Here is a 25,420-nt window from a genome sequence, read left to right on the forward strand (position 1 = left end):
CGTGGCGGGCGGACATGTTGTGCGAACAGATCCGGAGCGAGTGAGCAAGTGTAAATAGCAGCGGAGGCGGCGGCGAGCCGGGGGACGACTGACGCTTCAGCCACTTTTTCTAACTCGAGCCGCTGGCTGCTTCGCTCGTACTTTTTTCACGTCAACTCTATTTTATTTCTTTTTCTTTACGGGGGAAGATCTCGCCCCCTCCCTCGAGGCCCAGCGGAAATAGGTCAATCCCCGGACTTTCCCGAAGAGCGTAGCCGAGTCAGAAGGGCGAGCCGTGCGGGGCGGGTTGCGGAGGTGGAGGCCGAAGGAATCAGACAGGCGCCCAATGCAGCTTCTCGGCAGCAGGTTACTTTGCATTTCACTATCTCCATTCAGCAAGAAGCACGTTTATTCCCGTCTGGCGGTGGGCAGCCCCCACTCACACTGAGTCAAAGTAAGTTAACTTGTTGGAATTCACTCCATTTCGGCTGAGGCCGGCGCCGCAGACCACTCACTGCTTCAGCTCTGCGCTTTTAACTTCTTAGAGTGTGTGATGTGGTCTTTATTTAAGGTGGAAATTAATTATAAAATAAAATATTAATTGCATTTAAAACACACAAAATGCTGGGGAGCTGCCGAGCTCTATAGATCGGACAATTCTCTGTCCTAACACTCGTGCTTCAGCAGTAATTCCTGAAAATATGGGCTCCTGTTGTTGGTTGGGTCACTGATGTTAGCGATACGGAAAGGAATAAAAATCAGTATTTGCATAGAGCGTTCCACCCCAAAGGGTCTCAAACTGTATTTCACCGAACGAGGTGCTTTTGGAACGTTGTTGCTGGCTGATGAAGGAGGTGCAACAGTTATAACAATAATGACTGAAATTAAAACAAACACCTTGCCCAATATCTGTGAAGAAAAAAAGTAGTTTATGTTTCAGTCTGTGCTCCTGAAGCAAGTCATCAACCTGAAACTATAAATCCTCTTCTCTTTTTGCAGAATCTGCCTGATCTGCATATTTCCAGCATTTTCCTTTTGCCTTTTTTTCATATTTTCTGGCAACTGCATTTTATTTTTTTCCTTTCATGATACTTGGATCTTCTGATGATTGAGGACTAGGCCAATGAGGAAGTACCAGGGTTGAAGAATAAAATTCAGTAGAGGTTCGGGGGCTTGATGTTTGCTGTTAGGGTGTTGGCTGCGCATGGGATGGGATCGGGCTCAGCTTTGATATCATCCATATTATTCTCTTTGAAGCAGAAAATGAATCTCAGGGTGACATATGTACTTTGATAATACATTTACTTTGAATTTTCAGCTTTGAGAGAAATTTATAAGAGTGGCAAATTAGTTTCAAACATAGTTAAAAGTCTATGTTTATTAATTGCATTTAGACTCCAAATTGAGTCATTGAGTTCAAAAGTCAGGAAGTTATGCTGCAGCTTTATAAAACTGTAGTGAGGCCACATCTGGAGTATAGCATATAGTTCTGGTCATCACATTATAGGAAGAATGTTGAGGCTTTGGAGAGGGTGCAGAAGAGGATGTTGCTTGGATTAGAGAGCATGTGTTATAACCAGAGGTTGGACAAACTTGGGTTGTTTTCTCTGAAGAGGCAGAGACTGAGGGGAGACCTGATAGAGGTTTATAAGATTATGAATGGCATAGATAAAATAGGCAGAGAGCCTTTTTTCCAAGACTTAAAATGTCAAACACTGGAGGGCATCCATTTGAGGTGAGAGGGAGTAATTTCGAAGGAGATGTTTCTTGTACAAGAGCGGTGGGTGCCTGGGGTGGTGATAGAAGCAGAAACATTAGAGACTTTGAATGTGAGGGAAATGGAAGGATATGGACATCGTGTAGGCAGAAGAGATTAGTTTAGCTGGCTATGTGGTTATTAACTTAAGTGGTTGAGTACAGCATGGTGGGTCAGTGCTGTACTGTGCTATGATCTGTGCTCTAAAAGTTGTTCCCATTAGCAGTTTGTGCAAGGGATAGATGTTGATTCAAGGCTCTGTGGGGAGGGGGCAGGGGCAGAGTGTTAATGCAGGAAAGGTCTGTCTTACTCAGTGGGTAGTGATGGTGTGAAACCGGTAGAAGCAGGGTTAGTTGTGAAAATGGAATTGAGTAGGTAGTTAAGGGCAATAAACTTTCAGGGATAGAGCATGCTGGTGTTTGGGATTATTGTACAGAGAGCTACTGTAACTCGATGAGCCTATTGGCCTTTATAATTGTTAAGTCACCTGACTTCCATGTTCAAGTAAATTTTAACACTGCTTGTGATGCCTCAACCAGGTAGCAGCTTTGCAGAGAGAAGCAGACTTAACAAGACTAAAAAAGTTCTGATGAAAATTCACTTACCTGGAGAATCAGCTTTTGTTTCTAACACGAGAATTTGCCGAAGCTGAAGGTCTTGAGCAACTTGCATAAAGTGCTGGAGGAACTCAGCAAGTCAGGCAATATCTGTGGAGGGGAATAAACAATTGACGTTTTGGGCTGAGACCCTTCATCAGAACTGGATGCTTAGTTCTAGCTCCTACTCAAGTTCCGTGAACCTACAAGCATTCAGTCCTGATGAAGGGTCTCAGTCCACAATGTCAACCCCATTCCCCTCCATAGCTGCTGAGTTGCTCCAGCACTTTGTGTATGTGCCTCTTCTGTTTCTGTCCACAGATGTGCCTGGCGAGTGCAATACTTAGAGCGTTTCCTGTTTTTATTTCTGATTTTCAACATTTGTATCTTTTTCTACAGGTACTTAAGCGTTTGGACATAAGCAATTAATTGTTTGGTTAAGGTATTAGAAGTTATCTGTGGTGCTGCTTTGGTAACAGGGATGCTGAAAACCTAAAATAAAAGCGCAGTAGCGTAGTGGTTAATGTGACGCTGTTACAGCTTGGGGCGTCACAGTTTGGAGTTCAATTCTGGTGATGTCTGTAAGAAAGTTTGTACGTTCTTCCTATGTACGTGTGGGTTTCTTCCAAGTGCTCCGGTATCCTCCCACAGTCCAAAGTTGTGCCAGTTGGTAGGCTAATTAGTAGGCTGGTGTTAAATGAGTGGGTTGCTGAGCGGTGTGGCTTGTTGGGCCAGAAGGGCCAATCTAAATAAAGTAAATACTCAACTTACCAAACAAGGAGATTCAGATTTATCTTTCAGAATGATTCTGGTAAAAGTTTATTTAATTTAAGCATTTATTCTGTCGCTGTCTCCAGATGCCTTTTCATTTTCAGTTTTAGCTCTCTGGACTTGTATAAGATAAGTTTGTCCTTGGGGGAACTAAACATGAAAAATTAGTAATGCGCTTGAGTTCATCAAAGCTCTCATGTAAAGTTGTACTTTCAATACCCTGAGCAGTTTCTTCCTTGTTGCATTGGAGTTTATTCCAGACACCTATCAATGAGTTTTTAAAAAATAGATTTTCCTTATGATGATAAATGATGTTTCAATCTATTCTGTAACTAGAAAAGTAGTGTACAGATTCTGTACAGGTTAGCGTATTCACAGATACATGGCTTTAAAGTATACATTTCTTTGGTGATTGAACTTCTTTTAATGGAATCAAACCTGTTTTCTTTCAGATGTCAGTAGTATGGGAAAAGTAATAAAGCTGTGTGTCATTACTGGCATATGTTACACGTTCCCTTTTTATAACCACAATCCAGTGATCTTTACTGGCAACTTTCCAGTTTGTACTTGAAATACATTCAGTATCACAGTAGTATAGAATCTCCATTAGTCTTCAGCAAGGCACCACCTACAGTGAAAAAAGAATACCTTTGAACCCGTGGGACATTTATCTAGTTGATAGTTGAATCATCAAAAATTAGGTAGACTGAGGTGAATTCTAAGATTTCCCTTTGTCAATTAATCTCTAGATAAGTAATGGTCTCCTTTCTCACTCATCTGTTCTCAATTCATTGCATAAGATTTGTTTCTTAAATAGATTCAAGTCTAGTAATGTGACGCTTGAGTTGAATATGATGTTCTCTACTGGTGGGTCCTCGAGTGACTGTAGATACCGATTCGGGATCCATACATTCTAGTGCAATGCGTGCAAGAGTAAGTGGTGACTGTGGTTAGTAGTTAGATCTTTCGGTTGTTCAGTCTCTCCTTTCACAACTGGCACTTGGGCTTGAGCTACTGGAGGACGCGGAATGTATACAGTAATAATTCAATATCGGAAGAGGTGAGAACATGTTTGCAAAAAATAAGGGTAAACAATGAAGAGATTGGGAACAAGATGGACAAAGCACACTGTGTAGAGTGTTTGATATGTGGAAGGTTATTTGGGTTAGAATGACATAACTTCACAGATTACCTGAAGCTCTGCAGAGTTTTGTCCATCCATGCATGTCATCATTTTTGGTGAGCCCATTGTGTTCAATAACAAAAAAAAATGTATTGCGCTAAGCAAGTGGCATGAGAAGTTAGTTCCTGGGCTGTAGGCCAGAAAACAAGATACTTGACTCCGGATGAAGGGTCTTAACCCAAAATGTTGACTGTTTATTCCTTTCATTCATGCTGCTTGACCTGCTGATTTCCTGCAGTGTCTTGTACGGATTACTCTGGATTTTCAGCACCTGCAGATCCCATGGACTTGACTATTGGCAAAGGTAGAATTTACTGTAAAGTACTATTTATGAGAACCTTAATGTCACTCCATCAGAGAACACTGCACTTTGAGGGTGCTTTGCTCCACCTGAGACTTGAGAGTGCATTCCCATCCTTTTTTGCCCATCTGATGTTAAAGATGCCATTGGGGCTTGACTGCTTACTTAATAAAAAAAAAAGGTGAACTTTTTTGTAGTTGCTGACAACTTGGCAAGCTATGATTCAGTCTGGCTATCTTATTTACACTGCTACAGTTTCATTCATGGTAAAGGATATGTCATTACTCTGTGGCAATTTGTTGCCTTTGATATTGCTGGAAAGATTCAGTTTAGAAAGTTAGCTCGGTCAGAAGGTGAACAAATCTTGGTAATGTATCGCCTGCAAATTTACTACCCACCCATCTACATTTTCATCTTGAGCAAAGAAGCATAGAAAAGCTACAGCACAATACAGGCCCTTCGGCCCACAAAGCTGTGCCAAACATGTCCTTACCTTAGAACTACCTAGGCTTACCCATAGCCCTCGATTTTTCTAAACTCCATGTACCTATCCAGGAGTCTCTTAAAAGTTCCTACTGTATCCGCCTCCACCACCGTCGCCGGCAGCCCATTCCATGCACTCACTGCTCTCTGCATAAAAACTTAGCCCTAATATCTCCTCTGTACTTACTTCTAAGCACCTTAAAACTATGCACTCTTGTGCTAGCCATTTCAGCCTTGGGGGAAAAGCCTCTGACTATCCACACGATCAATGCCTCTCATCATCTTGTACATCTCTATCAGGTCACCTCTCATCCTCCGTCACTCCAAGGAGAAAAGGCCGAGTTCATGCAACCTATTCTCATAAGGCATGCTCCCCAATCCAGACAACGTCCTTGCAAATCTCCTCTGCACCTTTTCTATGGCTTCCACTTCCTTCCAGTAGTGAGGCAACCAGAACTGAGCACAGTACTCCAAGTAGGGTCTGACCGGGATCCTATATCTGCAACATTACCCCTTGGCTCCTAAACTCAATCCCACGATTGATGAAGGCTAATACACCATATGCCTTCTTAACCACAGAGTCAACCTACGTATCAGCTTTGAGTGTCCAATGGACTCGGACCCCAAGATCCCTCTGGTCCTCCACACTGCCAAGAGTCTTACCATTAATGCTATATTCTGTCATCATATTTAACCTACCAAAATGAACCACCTCACACTTATCTGGGTTGAACTCCATCTGCCACTTCTCAGCCCAGTTTTGCATCCTATCAATATCCTGCTGTAACCTCTGTCAGCCCTCCACACTATCCACAACACCTCCAACCTTTGTGTCATCAGCAAATTTACTAATCCATCCCTCCACTTCCTCATCCAGGTCATTTATAAAAATCACAAAGAGAAGGGGTCCCAGACTAGGTCCCTAAGGCACACCACTGGTCACTGACCTCCATGCAGAATATGACCTGTCTATAACTACTCTTTGCCTTCTCTGGGCAAGCCAGTTCTGGATGCACAAAGCAATGTCCCCTTGAATCCCATGCCTCCTTCCTTTCTCAATAAGCCTTGAATTGGGTACCTTATCAAATGCTTGCTAAAATCTATATATGCTACATCTACAGCTCTACCTTCATTAATGTGTTTAGTCACATCCTCAAAAAATTCAATCAAGCTTGTAAGGCACGACCTGCCTTTGACAAAGCCAAGCTGACTATTCCTAATCATGTTATGCCTCTCCAAATGTTCATAAATCCTGCCTCTCAGGATGATCTTCTTCATTTATATACATTACTAACAGCAGAGGTCCCAGCGCAGATCCCTGCGGAATTCCATTGATTACAGACCTCCAGCTTGAATAACTCCCTTCAACCACTACCTTCTGTCTTCTTTATGCAAGCCAGTTCTGAATCCACATAACCAATTTGCCAGTGATCCCATGCATCTTAATCTTCTGGATTAGCCTCCCAAGAGGGATTTTGTCAAGTGCTTTACTAAAATCCATGTAGACCTGCCACGCACAAAGCCATGCTGGCTCATCCTAATTAGGCCATTGGTTTCTAAATGCTGGTATATCCTATCCCTAAGAATTTTCTCCAGCAGTTTCCCTACAACTAACATGAGACTCACCATTCTATCATTTCCAGGATTTTCCCTTGTTCACTTCTTAAATAGAGATACAACTTAAGCCACTTGCCGGTCCCCTGGGACCTGATCTGTGGTTAGAGAGGACATGAAGATACATGAAGAACAATCTCATCTCTTGTCTCCTTCAATATTCTGGTGTAATTCCCATCGGGCCCTGTGTACTTATCCACCTTAGCACTCATTAGGAAGCCCAACATTTCCTCCTCCTTGACCTCTAAATGCCCTAATGTATTTATACACTCAGCACTGATCACCTGGTCCTCCATATCTTTTTTCTTGGTAAACACTGAAGCAAAGTACTCATTCATATTCTCTGCATCCAAACAAATGTCTCTCACCCCCCCCCACCACCCAGTTATCCCCTTATTCTTGATGTATATGCAGATTGACTTGAGATTCACTTTAATCCTTCTTGCCCAAGACTTTTCATGGTCCCTCCTCGCTTTCCTGATTCCCTTCTTTAGTTCTTTTATGGCTTCTTTATACTTCTAATGTTTCCTTGTTTGATCCTAACTTCTGAACTTTTTTAACATGCTTTTACTTTTTCTTCTTGACGAAATTCATCACCTCTCTGGATATACAAGGTTTTCAGATTTTTCCAGCTGTGTCCTTCCTTCTAGCAGGAACATGCCTTTCCTGTATGAAGCAGGCTGTGAGGAAACAGGTTTGATTTGTAAATGATTGTGTTAGGAAGAAATGGTCTTATTCAAAGAATTGTTAATACTCAATTAATTACTTAAAAGTTCAGCCTACCACCTTCTGATGGAAATCTGAGGAGACCCTTCCCAAGATGTGCTTGTAGAGTCTGATTATTCCAGGGACTGTTGGGGAACAGCATTAATTAGGCTCCATGCCAATTTTAATAGCTGCTGAAATTTCATACATACTACTGCTTCTGAGAAAAATGTTACAGTAATTTGGATTGGTCTGATCTACCAGAGAAAGTTTTTTTTTGCTGAGGATAATTTTATTTTATACGATGGTCTTTCTAAGTGGTGGTTAGCTGTGTATTTGTGGTCCATTGGTGTGTTGGTGCTTGCTGGATTGTCTAGGCAACCAGTGAAAAGAGGATCCCAGTCTTCGGTCAAATGTGATGTTCAGGAAGTTGCACTTGAACCGGAAGCTTACAGCCCAAGACAAGGAACTCTTGCTGATAATCTGTGAAAACATGCAGACACAAGTATCCTAATCACATGTATATCGAAACACACAGTGAAATACATCGTTTATGTTAACAACCTAAGGATATGCTGGGGTCACACACACACTGGTGTCAACACGGCATGGTCACTGTCATTGAGTTGTGTAGCATACCGACCCTTTAAGTAAGTGTAAAGAGGATGACCAGTTGGATAAGTGCATGCTTGTATGGATTCTCAACCCACTGTGTTTCTCCTTGCCTGATCTTACCTATCACCTGCCAGCTTCTCCTTCCCTCCAACCCCCACCTTTTTATTCTGGTTTCTTTCCTCTTATTTTCCAGTCCTGATGAAGGGTCTCAGTCCAAAATGTTGACTGTTTATTCCTCTCCATAGATGCTGCCTTACCTGCTGAGTTCCTTGAACATTTAGTGTGTGTTTCTCAAGTTTTCCAGCATCTGCAGAATCTCGTGTTTACTACAGTGTCTCTGTGTCTCCCCTGGAATGAGGAGCAGTGAATCTTGCACAATAGGTTATCATCCTCTCATTGATTTGATGTAAACACAAGATAATCAGCAGATGCTGGGGTCAAAGCAACACTCATGACATGCTGGAGGAACTCAGCAGGTCGGGCAGCATCCGTGGAAATGATCAGTCCACGTTTCGGGCCGGAACCCTTCATCAGAACTGAAGAGGGATGGGGCAGAGGCCCTATAACGAAGGTGGGGGGAGGGTGGGAAGGAGAAGGCTGGTAGGTTCCAGGTGAAAAACCAGTAAGGGAAAAGATAAAGGGGTGGGGGAGGGGAAGCAGGGAGGGGATAGGCAGGAAAGATGAAGCAAGAATAGGGGAAAGCACAATGGGTAGTGGAAGGAGATGGAACCATGAGGGAGGTGATAGGCAGCTGGGGAAGGGGGCAGAGTGAGATAAGGAGGGGGAGGGAATTACCGGAAGTTGGAGAATTCAATGTTCATACCAAGAGGCTGGAGACTTCCCAGATGGTATATGAGGTTTTGCTCCTGCAACCTGAGTTTAGCCACATCATGGCAGTAGAGGAGGCCATGCATGGACATATCCGAAGGGGAATGTGAAGCAGAGTTGAAGTGGGTGGGAACCGGGAGATCCTGTCTGTTGTGGCGGAAGGAGCGAAGGTGCTCGACAAAGCCGCCTTCCAATCTGCATCAGGTTTCACCGATGCACTCGCATGGGCCCCAGCTGTGCCTGCCGCTTCGTAGGTTATGTGGAACAGTCTGTGCTCCAAACCTATTCTGGTACTGCTCCCCAACTTTTCCTTCGCTACATTGACAACTACATTGGTGCTGCTTCCTGCACCCATGCTGAGCTCGTCAATTTCATCGACTTTACTTCAAACTTCCACCCAGCCCTCAAATTCACTTGGTCCATCTCGGACACTTCTCTCCCCTTTCTCGATCTCTTGGTCTCCATCTCTGGAGACAGACTGTCCACTGACATCTCATAGCTACCTCAACTATACCTCTTCCCATCCTGCAATATGCAAAAATGCCATACCCTATTTCCAGTTCCTCCGTCTCCGCCGCATCTGCTTCCAGGATGAGGCTTTCCGTTCCAAGACATCTCAAGTGTCCTCTTTCTTTAAGGATCGTGGTTTCCCTTCTGCAGTCATCAATGGTACCCTCACCCGCATCTCCTCCATTTCCCGCACTTTGGCCCTCACCCCATCCTCCCGTCATCACAGCAGGGACAGAGTTCCACTTGTCCTCACCTACCACCCCACCAGCCTCCGGATCCAGCACATTATCCTCCGCAACTTCTGCCACCTTCAACAGGACCCCACCACTAAGCACATCTTTCCCTCTCCACCCCTCTCTGCTTTCTGCAGGGATCGTTCCCTCTGCGACTCCCTGGTCCACATGTCCCTCCCCACGGATCTCCCACCTGGCACTTATCCCCGTCAGCGTAAGTGTTACACCTGTCCCTACACCTCTCTTGCCACCATTTAGTGCCCCAAACAGTCCTTCTAGGTGAGGCCGCACTTCACTTGTGAGTCTGTTTTGGTCATCTATTGGATCCGGTGCTCCCAGTGCGGCCTCCCCTACATCGGTGAAACCCAACACAGATTGGGGGACCGCTTCGTCAAGCACCTCTGCTCCGTCCGCCACAACAGACAGGATCTCCCAGTCGCCACCCACTTCAACTCTGCTTCATATTCCCCTTCGGATATGTCCATACATGGCCTCCTCTACTGCCATGATGAGGCTAAACTCAGGTTGGAAGAGCAATGCCTCATATACCATCTAGGTAGTCTCTAGCCCCTTGGTATGAACATAGAATTCTCCAACTTCTGGTAATTCCCTCCCCCTCCCTTCCCCCATCCCTGTTTCACTCTGCCCCCTCCCCCAGCTGCCTACCACCTCCCTCATGGTTCCGCCTCCTTCCACTACCCATTGTGTTATCCCCTATTCTTTCTTCACCTTTCCTGCCTATCACCTCCCTGCTTCCCCTCCCCACCCCTTTATCTTTCCCTTTACTGGTTTTTCACCTGGAACCTACCAGCTTTCTTCCCACCCTCCCCCCACCTTCTTTATAGGGCCTCTGCCCCTTCCCTCTTCAGTCCTGATGAAGGGTTCCGGCCCGAAACGTTGACTGTTCTTTTCCACGGATGCTGCCTGACCTGCTGAGTTCCTCCAGCGTGTTGTGATTGTTGCATTGACTTGATGTAATGGCTTCCTTTTTGTCCAGTGAATGCTGCTAAGGTGGACTGCCACAGTTTGACTAATTTGCAACATTCCAGTTTTAGCTGTACTATGTGATTTGAAATCTGGGGATACTGTGAAAGTAGCACAGGATTATTCTGCATTGTAAAATATATCTGCGTTTCTCCCTCTCCACCTCAAGAAAATAACTGCCAAGTGTGGTTGTACAACATGCTTTGAGTGTTACCTCAATCTTTTTAGGAAAAGGTTAACCACAATAAGCACATTTGGAATTATGTCAACTCCACCTACCTGCTGTTTCTTGGTAATTTTATTATTTGATGTTGATTTGCAGTGTGGGACAGGCCCAGTGAGCTGCACTGCCCAGCAACCCAGCTATTTACAGCACAATTTACCACGACCAGCTAACCTACTCACCAGTATAAGCACCTGGGGGAAACCCACACACTGATGTACAAACTTTCTTACAGAGGATGCTGGAATTGAACTCTTGACGCCCCAAGCTGTAATATTGTTGCACTATCTGCTACACTACTATGGCACTCAGTCTGTAGTTCTTTCTTTGAGTATCTTCTGGATCAAAAACACCCAAATACTAATCTCTCCACCCTACACCATGTCTGTATCCCTCCATCTATGTGCCAATCCAAACATCACCTAAAAGCCTCTAATGTATTTGCCTCTACCACCATACTAGGCATCTACGATTCTTCGAGGGGGAAAAAAAACTTACCCCTCACATCCCCTTGAATCTACCCTCTCTTTCTTTCAATGCATGCCCTCTAGTATTAGAAATTTCAACCGTGGAAACAAATACTCTTTGTCTTCTCTTTCCGCACCTCTCTTAATCTTGTAAACCTCTATCAGATCTCTCTTGAGCCTCTGACACTCCAGAGAAAACAATCCAAGTTTATCCAGCTTCTTGTCATAGCACATGCTCTCTAAACCAGGCAGCATCCTGGTAAACTTCTTCTGCACCCTTTGCAAAGCCTCAACATCCTTCCTATGGCGGGGGGGGGGGGTTGCTATGAGAAATGTACGCAATACTCCAGATGTGGCCTAACCAGAGTTCTATAAAGTTGCAACATGATTTCCTGACTTTTGAACTCATTCCCTTGACTAATAAAAACAAACATTTGATAAGCCACCTTATTGACCTGTGTAGCCACTTTCAAGGAGTTGTGAACTTGGATCTCAAGGTCTCTCTGCTCACAACACTGCTAAGGTCATTGCCCTTAACAGTGTACTGTCTCCTTGCATTTGCCCTACCGAGGTGCAACACCTCACATTTGTCTGGGTTAAACTCCATCTGCCCTTTCTCAGTCCATATCTGCAACTAATCTATATCATGCAGTATTCTTTGCCAGTATTCTACACTATCCACAACTGCACAAATCTTGGTATCATCTGCAAATTTATTAACCCACCCATCTATATTTTCATCCCGGTCATTTATGTACATTACGAACAGCAGATGTCCCAGCACAGGTCCCTGCTGAACTCCACTAATTACAGACCTCCAGCTTGAATAAGTTCCTTCAGCCACTACACTCTGTCTTTTATGTGCAAGCCAGTTCTGAATCCAGACAGCCAATTTGCCTCTGGTCCCATACATCTTAATTTTCTGTATAAGCCTCCCATGAGGGACTTCGTCAAATGCCTTACTAAACTCCATGTAGACAACATCTGCCGCCCTATCCTCATCAATCTCTCTTGTCACCTTGTCAAGAAACTCAAACAAGTTGGTAAGACATGACCTGCCATGCACAAAGTTATGCTTGCTCTTCCTGATTAGGCAATGGGTTTCCAAATGCTCGTGTATCCTATCCCTAAGAATTTTCTCCAGCAGTTTCCCTATAACTGGCCGTTCTATAGTTTCCAGGATTTTCCCTTGTTTCCTTCCTAAACAGAGATACAACATTAGCCACTTGCCAGTCCTCTGGGATCGGGTCTGTGGCTAGAGAGGACACAAAGGTACAGGTCAAAGGATCAGCAGTGTCATCTCTTGCCTCCTTGGGTAAATCCCATCAGACCCTGGGGACTTATCTACCTAATTTCTTGTGTGTTCTTCAGTATTTCCAATATCTGCTGAATCTCTTGTGCGAAAGAATATGAAGTATTGTTCAGGTGTTGCCTCATCATTTTCTTGGGTCTTCACACTGCATGGTAGTATCTGTTGATTGACAGAACTGCCAAGCCATCTGTCAGCTTTTCATTGTATCCTATTTTAGTCTGTACAGGAAACAATTTGCTTAAGAACGAATTTGGTATGGAACTTTGAGGGTAGTCGATATATATCTAAAGCTGTTCAGTCAATGATGGTATTTTTCAAGTTGAGCTATATTGTTTTCCTTTCTTCTGAGTTAATTGATTACTTATCGTATAGGAGTCTTGACAAGTCATGTGAAGAATAACAAAATCTGAATGTGTTTTTCTCCATTGTTGCTGTTGAGTCAGAGTATTTAGGCACAGGATGAGCTGCAAGTTGATGTAGTTGACTGCCACTTACATCTGAGGTCTCAGGATAAAGAATGCCGAGTTGCCAGGAGGGTGACAGCACTTCAGCAGGGTTCAATAATTACATGGCAGAAAATAAACTGGAATAAATGTTCCCACATCAGCTGCACGCCAGCTTGTGTAAATCTTCCTCTTTTCTCCCCTCCCCCCACCAGCCATGCTTTGTTTGTGAAATGTTACCAAAAAACCTTGGTAACCATGTAATCACACACTTCTTACAGTATCCACTATATCTAAAGTAGAACATTCTTGGCACAGCGCACTCCTTTTCAATGGCATGTTGCCAAAATTGGTAACTATGTAACATTGCCTCATCTGCTCCAGCATTTTGGTCTGTAATTTCCCTGGGCTGGGACTACCATCTGAGTAATTTTGGAATTAAAGCGCAAGTATGTAGGCTATTTATCTCCTTCTGCCTCCTCCATTAATAAACAAGATAATGACTGGACATTTATTTTGAAGCCACCCCTGAACTAAATAACATTCTTGGATATTTGGATGTTGAAGGGGTTAGTCGACTGCCTTGACTGTTCACAGAATATTACAGCACAGTGCAGGGCCTTTGGCCCACAATGTTGCGCTAACCTTTTAACATCAATCTAACCCTTCCTACACAGCCTCCATTTTTCTACCATCCATGTGCCTATATAAGAATCTTTTAAAATCTCTAATGTCAATAACTCTACCATCTCCTCTGGCATGGTGTTCTAAACACTACTCAGTGTGTTTTTGAAAAAAAAACAACTTGCCTCTGACATCCCCTCCTTTACTTTCCTTTATCACTTTAAAATTCTGCCCCCTCGTAATAGCCACCTGGGAAATTTATCTGGCTATCCACTTGATTTAACCTTCTTATCATTTTGTATACCTCTGTCAAGTCATCCTCCTCCTCACCAACCTCCAAAAAAAAGCCCTAGCTTGCTCAACCTATCTTCATAAGACATACAGTTATCTAGGCAGCATCCTGGTAAATCTCCTCTGCACCCTCTCTAAAGCTTCCACATCCTTCCTATAATGAGGTGACCAGGACTGAACACAATATTCCAAGTGAAGTCTAATCAGGGTTTTATGGAGCTACAATGTTACCTCATGGCCTTTGAACTCAGTCCCCAGATTAATGAAGGCCAATATACTATATCCCTCTAAACAACCCTGTCAATTTGTGTGACAACTATGATGGGTGTGGACTTCAAGATCTGTCTGTTCCTCCACACTACAAAGAATCCTGCTATTATCCCTCTATTCTGCCTTCGAATTTGACCTTCCAAAATGAATCACTTCACATTTTCTGGGTTGAACTCCATCTGTCATTTCTCAGCCCAGCTCTGCATCCTATCGGTAGCCCATTGTAACCTATGATAACCTTCTACACTCTCTATTACTCCAGCAACCTTTGTGTCATTTGCAAACCAGCTTGCCCACCCTACAACTTTCTCATCTAAGTTGGTACTCTGAGTCTCCATCCCCTTCCTTGGCAAGAAAATTCGGTGAAGGAGTTTCTCTCCATCTCAGCAATGAATGGCCAACTTATTTTGAAACTGTGACCTCTGGTTTTAAACACCCCATCAGTGGAAACAGTATCGGTGCATTTTCCATGTCAAGAATATTTATGATTCAATGTGATCACTTCTTGCCTCTTATTCGTCAGGTGAATATTAATATTGGTATTGAGTGTGCATGCGCCGGTCGTGCATGCAGCCTGTTACAGCCGTTCCAATCGGATTCTTACTTTTTTCTTCTTACCTTTTAACTTACGTTATTTTTTGTATTTTTTTTCACGGTAACACGTTGAAGCTGCACCCTCTCTAACATACTGGTAGAGAGAGTTTTATTTGGGTTTTTAGCGTTGGAAATAGTTACATCCTGACACACGGGACAGAAGCATGGTCGCATTGTTCATTCCAGAGACCAGCTGCTTGCGCTTATACCGGCCGGTTTAGCGAGCAGAGCGGCGGACACCCTTGCTGAAATCTGGAGGAAAACACACAGAGGATGCAGAGGGGGATCACAAAGTCAAGGAAAGAGGACCGGGTCGAGACAACAGAGACTTATGGAGAAGAGGAATTCAGTGGGTAATAAAATGGACGAGTTCACGGCGCTAGCCAGGCGTCGGAGAACATTTCAGGAGTGCAGTTTTATGTGTTTCACTGGAACGGGGCTGCACGAGGACATACCCGATCAAAACTTCTCCATGGACGGCTTCCAGACCGTTCTGGCTGACCGGAAGTGCACTGAGAGCGGTAAGCATAAAGGAGTTGGGGGCTTACTGTTCTGGTTAACAATAGATGGTACAATTCTGGTCATACTACGATCGAAGAACGGGTTTGTAGACCGGATATTGAACTTTTTACTGTTGGACTTCGGCTACATTCTACTGAGATTCAACATTGGGTGGCACGGGAGGTCGTTCCTGCCTGTGGCCATCGAACTTGCAGCTCCTCCCGTGGAGGGCCAGACACCCTGAGCCAATAGACTGGTCCTGGACTTTTTTCCATCTGGCATAGTTTGCATTTTGTTGTTTGATTGTTTGTGGTTTTTGTATCGCTATACTTGTGCTCTATTCTTGGTTGGTGCGGCTGTAACGAAACTCAATTTCCCTCAGGATCAATAAAGTATATCTATCTATTATCCCAACGTAGGATGATCTTTGCAGTCAGAAATTAACACTTCTTACCCTCCCATTTTCTCAGGTTGAATGGGGTGAACACGTAATGTGTTGGGTTAAATATATGAATGAGCCTAATCTGTCGGAAGAATGTTGCAGCATTAGATTTGTAAAGGAAATTAGATTAGTCATTGAACTGAGCAAGCTCAATGCAGACAGATGAAACAAATTATAGTCACAAATGTAAAGAATTAACAAATTAAGAGAAGATTCAGTTGATGGGTTCCTCCAGCATTTTGTGTGTGTTACTTTAGACAAGCATGGCAGGGTGGGTGGTGTGTTACAGCTAATGGAAAACAACACCATCCATATCCACAGTAAGCACCCGCATTTGTGTCAGGAACTTTAGCTCAGAGTTGAGGTTGGACACTACAGTACAACAAGCAAAGGGATGCTTTCTCGACAGTTTGTTTCAGGAGGCAGTTATGTCCCTTGATTAAGTTCAATTAATCAGGAGTGCGTGACTGAGGCCAGGAAGGGGCCTTGGAGATAGTAGGGTAGGAGCCAGCAGCTAGACTTGTAGCCTGTGCGGGTGAGAACAGACTTCAGGGAGAATGAACACACACAGCACTGTGGTAAATTAATTCAAGCTGGGAGGGAAAACGACACTGGTTGTGTTGGGGTAAAATAGATTGCCTGCCTGCTGAGTTCTTCCACCATTTTGTGGGTGCTACTCAGGATTACCAGCATCTGCACAATCTCGTGTTTACGATTTGCTACCCCACTGTGAAGCATCTTCAAGGTACAGTGTGCCCATCCTGAAGAAGTTTAAATCTTATCTATGGGAATTCAATGAGACCCTCTCCCACAGCTCCCCCTCTGATCTTTGCTGCTCTATCTATCGCCTGCCAGCTTGCACTCCTCTCCTTCCCACCTTTTTTTATTGTGGTATCTTCCCTCTTCCTTTCCAGTCCTGATGAAATGGTCTCAGTCGGAAATGTTGACTGTTTATTCCTGTCCATAGATACAGCCTGACCAGCTAAGTTCCTCCAGCACTTTGTGGGAGTTAAGCTCTTCTCTGCAGCCACATGTAAACCCCTAAGGCTGCATGGCCCGCCCAGTGCCAGAGTTAAGATCTTCTGTTCAGGACTGTACCTGAAGTAGAAGCAAAGGACCCAGATATGGTCCATGTGGGAGCTAGTGACATGGATCAGATCAAGGAATATAACCACTTGCAATCCAAATTGGAAAGAATTACAATGACTGTCCTCCTCGATACATGCAAAACGGCACAGGATGAAGAAGAGCAGAGATTTGGATGTGTGGTGCAAAGACTTGTGTGGGGTGGGAAGTTTCAGATGCTGCTAATCTGAATTGAAAACAAAACGTTTCAGGTATTTAGCAGGTCACATGATCACCAGCCTGCAAATTGAACCCCGTTTCTCTCATTGTAGATTTACGTTAACCAGATGTACAATCTCGGTATTTTCAGTTTCAATGTAAAAGAATTTGTGTTTTGATACCAATACTGGTTTTAACAAATAGCTGTTCTATCAAGGTTGCCTTCACTTAACTTGGGTTGGGACCAGTATCTAAGCAAATGTAATAACTATAGCTTTAGATAAGACCTTAAACTAAATAGTTGAAAATGATAACACGAGGAATTCTGCAGAAGCTGGAAATTCAAGCAACACACATCAAAGTTGCTGGTGAACACAGCAGGCCAGGCAGCATCTCTGGGAAGAGGTACAGTTGACGTTTCGGGCCGAGACCCTTCATAGGACTAACTGAAAGAAGAGCTAGTGAAAGATTTGAAAGGGGGAGGGAGAGATCCAAAATGATAGGAGAAGACAGGAGTGGGGAGGGATGGAGCCAAGAGCTGGACTGTTGATTGGCAAAAGGGACATGAAAGGATCATGGGACAGGAGGCCCAGGGAGAAAGAAAAGAGGGAGGGGGGGAAACCCAGAGGATGGGCAAGGAGTATAGTGAGAGGGATAGAGGGAGAAAAAGGAGAGAGAGAAAATGTGTGTATATAAATAAATAACGGATGGGGTACGACGGGGAGGTGGGGTATTAGTTGAAGTTAGAGAAGTCAATGTTCATGCCATCAGGTTGGAGGCTACCCAGATGGAATATAAGGTGTTGTTCTTCCAACCTGAGTGTGGCTTCATCTTTACAGTAGAGGAGGCCGTGGATAGACATATCAGAATGGGAATGGGACATGGAATTAAAATGTGTGGCCGCTGGGAGATCCTGCTTTCTCTGGCGGACAGAGCGTAGGTGTTCAGCGAAACGATCTCCCAGTTTGCGTCGGGTCTCGCCAATATATAGAAGGCCACATCGGGAGCACTGGACTCAGTATATCACCCCAGCTGACTCACAGGTGAAGTGTCGCCTCACCTGGAAGGACTGTCTGGGGCCCTGAATGGTGGTAAGGGAGGAAGTGTAAGGGCATGTGTAGTACTTGTTCCGCTTACAAGGATAAGTGCCAGGAGAGAGAATGGTGGGGAGAACAAATGGACAAGGGAGTCGCGTAGGGAGCGATTACTGTAGAAAGCGGGGGGGGGGGGGGAAGATGTGCTTAGTGGTGGGATCCCGATCCCGTTGGAGGTGGCGGAAGTTACGGAGAATAATATGTTGGACCCAGAGGCTGGTGGGGTGGTAGGTGAGGACAAGGGGAACCCTATTCCTAGTGGGGTGGCGGGAGGATGGAGTGAGAGCAGATGTGCGTGAAATGGGGGAGATGCGTTTGAGAGCAGAGTTGATAGTGGAGGAAGGGAAGCCCCTTTCTTTAAAAAAGGAGGACATGTCCCTTGTCCTGGAATGAAAAGCCTCACCCTGAGAGCAGATGCGGCGGAGACGGTGGAGTTGCGAGAAGGGGATGGCATTTTTGCAAGAAACTGGGTGAGAAGAGGAATAATCCAGATAGCTGTGAGAGTCAGTAGGTTTATAGTAGACATCAGTAGATAAGCTGTCTCCAGAGATAGAGACAGAAAGATCTAGAAAGGGGAGGGAGGTGTCGGAAATGGACCAAGTAAACTTGAGGGCAGGGTGAAAGTTGGAGGCAAAGTTAATGAAGTCAACGAGCTCAGCATGCGTGCAGGAAGCAGCGCCAATGCAGTCGTCAATGTAGCGAAGGAAAAGTGGGGGGCAGATACCAGAATAGGTTTGGAACATAGATTGTTTCACAAAGCCAACAAAAAGGCAGGCATAGCTAGGACCCATACGGGTGCCCATAGCTACACCTTTAGTTTGGAGGAAGTGGGAGGAGCCAAACTATGTATGGGCACCCGTATGGTTCCTTTACCTCTAATCTCAGAATTTAACAAAGATCCAATAGTCACTGGGGACTATAATCCCCTATAGAATAGTCAAAACAATTTAATCGTAACTGCAAGGAGGATGATTTCATGGACAGAAATATTTGCTGAGATCCAGTAAAGAGATTATTTTAGAAACACACACAAAAGTTGCTGGTGAACGCAGCAGGCCAGGCAGCATCTCTAGGAAGAGGTGCAGTCGATGTTTCGGGCCGAGACCCTTCGTCCTGATTGCACCTCTTCCTAGAGATGCTGCCTGGCCTGCTGCGTTCACAAGCAGCTTTTATGTGTGTTGCTTGAATTTCCAGCATCTGCAGAATTCCTGTTGTTTGAGATTATTTTAGATACAGATTTGTGCAGTAAAAGGGTCAATTGATTTGATAATTAAAGGAGATTTAGAGAAGAATAACCATAATATGGTAGAGTTTTAGGGTGGCACATTACCAAAGCAGTAACCACTATCTTTACAGCATCAAATGTAAGATTCGCATTCAATTAGGGGCTGTCTGTAAGGAGTTTGTTTGTTCTCCCTGTGATCACGTGGGTTTCCTCTGGATGCTCCACTTTCCTCCCACACTGTGCTAGGGTTAGTGAGTTGTGGGCATGCTATCTTTGTGCCTGAAGTATGGCGACACTTATGGGCTGCAAGTTAACGGTATTATTAGATTAATGGAAAATACTTATAATCTTGCCAAAATGAGCAGTACAACTGAGGAGTATAAAGATTTCAGACTAGGTTTAGTTAATTAATATGAACTGATAAAATATGTGAATACACCACTGAGAAATATGAAGATCATGAAAGCTATGTAAAAAGGAAAGATTAACTAAGTTCTCGCAAGTTGAATTGAGACATTTTTGCAAGAATTTATGCTGATCACTAAACCATTGGCAGCACGGTAGCATTGTGGTTAGAAAGTGCAGGAAGGGCCTATTCTTAAATAAATTAAGAAAATGGAAGAGAAATTTGGGCTGTTTGATAGCATAGCAATTAGTGTAACACTATTACAGAACCAGCGACCCAGGTTCAGTCTGTAAGGAGTTTGTTCTCATAGATTTCCACTGGGTGGTTTGGTTTGCCTGCACATTCCAAAGACATACCGGTTCATGGGTTAATTGGTCACATGGGTGTAATTGGACAGAATGAACTCATTGGGCCAAAAGGGCTGTTACCGTGCTTTATCTCTAAATAAATAAAATTAATTACTCCCTGCATTCAAAGACAGAAAAGCTCCTGAGAATGACACCTAAACTAAATGAGACATTAACATTAAAAAAATAAATGCTTTAGTTGAATTAATTTCTCATTAACTTTTGCAACCTGATTGCATCCCAACATTTTGAAAAGGTGCCTTTGGAAATGAGATGCACTGTCATTTTTTTAAAACTCCCATTATTCAAGAACAAAGAGATGGAAGAAAGAAAGATTGAAGATCAGAGATTAGCTTTATTTGTCACATGTACATTGCAACATACAGTAAAATGATTGTTTGAGACAGCAATCTACAGTCAGAGGATGTGCTGGGGGCTGCCCACAAGTGTCACTATGCTTCTGTTGCCGATATAGTATGCTCACAATTTACTAACCCTAATCCGTATGTATGGAATATGGGAAGAAACCCATGTGGTCATTGGGAGAACATACAAACTCTTTACAGACGGCAGCAGGGATCGACCTCCCAATCAATAATCACTGATACTGTAAAGCAATTGCACTAACTGGTATGCTATTATGCTGTCCATTACTTGAACCCACTTAAAATGAATGCCATTCATTCTAGCGCTTCTCCCTATGGGCCACTAGCTTCCCTGATTTTAAAAACAAAATTTGGAACCACAGTTCAGCTAGCTGACATCAGTACTAGGGAATTATGTTTGAATACATTATTAAGCAGCTGGTAATTCAGCCTTAAAAATTGGACAGGAACAGCATGGATTTTATTTTTATATGATTTATATTATTTGTTCATGTTTTGCGATTCTAACTTGCAGAATAGATATGGGAGAACAGGTGAATATGGTACATTTAGATATTCGGGAGCCCTTTGGTAAGGTGCTACACAACAAGTAATTAAAATTAAGGGACTGGAGAGTAAGGAAGTCTTGTGAGCATAGATTAATAAACAGTAAACAATGAGGGTGAACAGGCCAGTTTTGAATTGACAAACTAACTTACAGGATGCTGTAGGTGATGTCCCACTATCTCAATTTTCTGGTAATAAGTGGTGTGGGGAAGGTGCAGTGAGGCTTTGTGTGAAGAGGGAGGTGGAATTTAATGTAGAAAGATGAGGTAATCTGTTTTATTAGGGGACAAAAATAAGAAATTGGACTCTTTAAACAATAATGACAGGTCATAAGGTATTGGTGTTCAGAGACACCTGGGTATCCTTGTACATGAATTTTTGGTTATAACACAGTGGGAGAGTTGTGTTGGTTAGGACAATGGAGTGCTGTGTGGGTGGGGGGGTGTTAGATCATGGAGGAGGTTTAAAAAGTTGGCACTACATTTGGGTCTGTTGTGCTGCACTGTTTCTGAGTCACTGAAAAGTAACTTGCAGGTACACCAAAGGGAAGGTCCATGATATGTTGGCCCTCATTACTGGAGTGTATGAAGAGTAAAACAAGTCTTACTGAATTGTTATAGGCTTCTGGTGATACTACATATAGATCTGGTCACCCTACCTAAGAAAGGACGTGTTTGCCTGAGAGGGAATACAGTATTCAATGACAGTGTACTTAGTTCATTCTTGGGATGGTCGTTTGTCCTGTGTGAAGCAGTTAGCCAGGATTTTATGGAGTTGATGCAGAAATGTTATTCCTCCTGGCTTCTGGTGTCCACTACACAAAAGCTTGTTTGAGACGTGGCTTGCAACTCCCAATACTGACTCTTCCTGCTGACAAATATACAGATCTCGGAGCAAGATTGTTATACCAGAGGGACAGTAAGACCTGTTGTGTTTTTTGTGTCATGGAGACTCTGATGGCCCTGCCATTCCAGACTCAGTGATAGAGCTCGATGGCTTCACAATTCACTGCCAAGACAGAACTGCTGAGTTTTTCAAAGGCAGAGGAGGTGATGGTGTGAAAACGTGGCAGTGCTGTCCCAGTCCTACTCATCCGACCTGGACCATCTTGCGATCAAATGTCATCCATTTTATCTGCCGCGGTAGTTTTCAGCCATCATCTTGGTAGTAGTGTACATCCCACGTCGGGTCAGTGTCAAACAGGCTCTAGATGAACTGTGCGACGTAATTAACAGGCATGAAACAGTGCACCCTGATGCCACCTTGAGAAAGTCTCTAAATAATTATTACCAACAAATCACTTTTAATGCCATACTAACCAGCACATTGGACCACTGTTATACTACCATCATCAGCGCTTACCATGCCATCCCACGCCAACACTTTGGAAAGTCTGGTCACCTGGTTATTCTTCAACTCCGAGTATAGGCAGAGACTGAAGACTGCAGCACCAGTAGTGAGGACTAAGAAGGTATGGACGAGGGAGGCACAGGAGCACTTAAAGGATTGCTTTGGGTCGGGGGACTGAACTGTGTTCAGGGGTTCATCTTCGAGTTTGAATGAGTACGCCACAATTGTCACTGACTTCATTAAAACCTGTGCCTATGAGAGCATACTGTATATATCAGAATCAAAAGCTGCGGATGAACCAGGAGGTTCTTGGTCTGATGAGGGATAGATCCAACAGTTCTAAGCTAGGTTAGAAGCTGAATTGGATGCATGTCAACTCTGGCAGGGTTTGCAGGCCGTTACTTCGTACAAAGTGAAACTTAACATTATGAATGGCAGTGATGTTTCACTCCTAGATGAGCTCAATGCCTTTTATGCACGCTTTGAAAGGGAGAATAAACCTACAGCTATGGGGATCCCTGCAGCACCCGGTAACCCTGTGATCTCTGTCTCGGAGGTCAATGTCAGATTATCTTTTAAGAGGGTGAACCCTCACAAGGTCACAGGCCCTGAGGCAATACCTAGTAGGGCTCTGAAGACCCGTGCTAACCATCTGGTGGGTGGTTCAAAGACGTTTTCTCTTTCTCACTGTTATAGTTGAAAGTTCCCACCTGCTTCAAAAGGGCAACAGTTATATCAGTGCCCATGAAGAGCAGCATGAGCTGCCCTAATGACTATCACCCAGTAGCGCTCACATCTACAGTGATGAAGTGCTTTGAGAGGTTGGTTATGGCTAGAATCAACTCCTGTCTCAGTAAGCATCAGTAAGACCCACTGCAATTTGCCTATCACAATAGGTCGGTCTACAGCGGATGCAATCTCACTGGCTTTGGATCACTTGGACAATACTAATACTGCAAGTTCGATTCACTGATTTATTGGTGGATGGCGGAGGAGCTGCATAGCCTTTCTCAAGCTGATGTGTCGTCTGTTTACAGCCACTCAGAAGAGAGTCGTTGCGCTCCACTGGAGGTGGTGTGGCGCAGTGTCCAAGCTGGAGTCGGTGTTATCCCCTTTGTTCACTCAGCAGAAGATGAGCTGTATTGTGTTCAACTGCAGACTGCTGCAACATTCATGGACTCGATCTTGGACTATATATTTTTTGTGTGAATGCATTTTACTGATGTGTATGATTGTTTTTACCATGGCCCCCAGGAGTTACGCTGTTTTGTTTGGCTGCATTCATGTATGGTTGAGTGACAATTAAACTTGAACTTGCAATCTTGAGGTTTTGCCAGAGATGTTCAATCAGGTTAAGGTCAGGATTTTGACTAGACCACTCAAGAACATCAGATTTTTTTCATTATGAAGCAACCCCAAGGTTGCTTTGGCAATGGTGGTTGTCCTGCTGAAAGACAAACTTTCTCCTGAGTTTAAGCTTTCTGGCAGAGGGTTGCAGGTTTTTATCCAGAATCTCTCTGTATTTAGCAGCATTCATCTTCTCATCAATCCTGATCAGCTTTCCAGACCCAGCTGCTGAGAAGCTTCCCATAGCATGATGCGCTGTCCACCATACTTTCTAGTAGGGATGGTGTTACCTGGCTGATGCACAGTATTAGATTAACACCACACATATCTATCTTCTGTCTAAGAAATTGTAGTTGGGGGTTAGATGGTAGCAAGAAAAATGTTTGAGTTTTGTTGCTTGTGGATCTGCCATTTGCATGGTATTTGCAAATAATTTACATTCACTAAAGTCGCTGTATTCAAATTTCTTCAAGGGAACAGTGCCAAATTTCATTAAATAAATTTGGATGAAATGGTTCTAACTTTGGTGAAATCTTTCATCCTCCCCTTGGTTGTCCACACTGACCTGATGTAGAATTGACATAAACCGTGTGTCCGTCATGCGGAAACATGCTTTTGTTTCTGTCCTGTAGCCATGGTTCCCCAGTCTCATTCCATTACATGGGATGCAAGCCATTCAGCTGTAGAAGACCATGTAGAAGTTGTATCTCACTTCTACAAATCAAAAATGACCCCCCCCCCACCCCGCCCCAAGATCAACCTTGAAACGAGGGTGATTCCTTTATCATCTGCATCAGGGTAGACTGTCGGTCTTGGTACATGATATTTAAATCCGCTTCATTAAGAACATTTGCTGTCATTTCCCTGGTTTATCCTTGAGCTTCTAATTCTAAGCTTGTATTCTTTACTGTCAGCTCTTCTCCATGGTGCACTCTACTCTGGATTATTTGTTGCAGCATTCCAAATGAAAGCACTCAAAGAATTTACATTCAAAATTGTGCCACTTATTATTATGCTCAGTCTTCCTCCTTCCTTGCCAGTGTCTTCAATAATCATTTCCTGTTCTCTAACTTAAATCTGACTTTATTGCTTAAACACTGGGGCCTTTATCTACTACCCCATTCCTTCCGGCCCTAGTTTCCCTTTTGCGTCTTGTTGTTGACATTATCAGTCTATCTTTGATAACATCTTTACTTCCATAAAAATACAACTCAATCAAATTAATCTTAAACCAAACTGTCTAACTTAATTTCAGATCTGCCTTTTTTCAAGTTCAACATCATTCATCAGTATACAAGGTTACAAGTATAGAACATTACAGCACAGTATGGGCACTTTGGCCCATGTTGTTGTTGTTAACCTACTCTTAATCAACTTAACCCTTCCCTCCCACATGACTCTCCATTTTACTATTATCCACAGAGTCTCTTAAATGTCCCTAACATTTTTGTCTCTACCACCTCTCATTCTCCTGCGCTCCAAAGAGAAAAGCCCCAGCTCAAACTTTTCCATAAAGTATATATGGCTTTGTGGAACAATCTATGTTCCGTGCCTATTCTGGTATCTGTCCCCCACTTTTCCTTCGCTACATCGACGACTGCATTGGCACTGCTTCCTGCACGCATGCAGAACTCGTTGACTTTATTAACTTTGCCTCCAACTTTCACCCTGCCCTCAAGTTTACCTAGTCCATTTCCGACACCTCCCTCC

The 25,420-nt window shown here is 43.7% G+C and overlaps 1 protein-coding gene across 2 annotated transcripts in view; it reads left to right on the top strand.

Annotated features, from left to right (window-relative positions):
- The first annotated feature begins 7 nt into the window (after positions 1–7).
- The window catches only part of LOC134353871 (serine/threonine-protein phosphatase 6 regulatory subunit 3-like), a 235,219-nt gene continuing 209,806 nt past the window's right edge, over positions 8–25,420 (top strand). For both annotated transcript variants that reach the window (XM_063062365.1, XM_063062366.1), the window contains exon 1: positions 8–433. The gene's annotated coding sequence lies outside the window, so the exon portion shown is untranslated. The remainder of the gene's footprint in view (positions 434–25,420) is intronic.

Source organism: Mobula hypostoma, chromosome 11 (assembly GCF_963921235.1).
Source record: "Mobula hypostoma chromosome 11, sMobHyp1.1, whole genome shotgun sequence".
Taxonomy (NCBI): Eukaryota; Metazoa; Chordata; class Chondrichthyes; order Myliobatiformes; family Myliobatidae; genus Mobula; species Mobula hypostoma.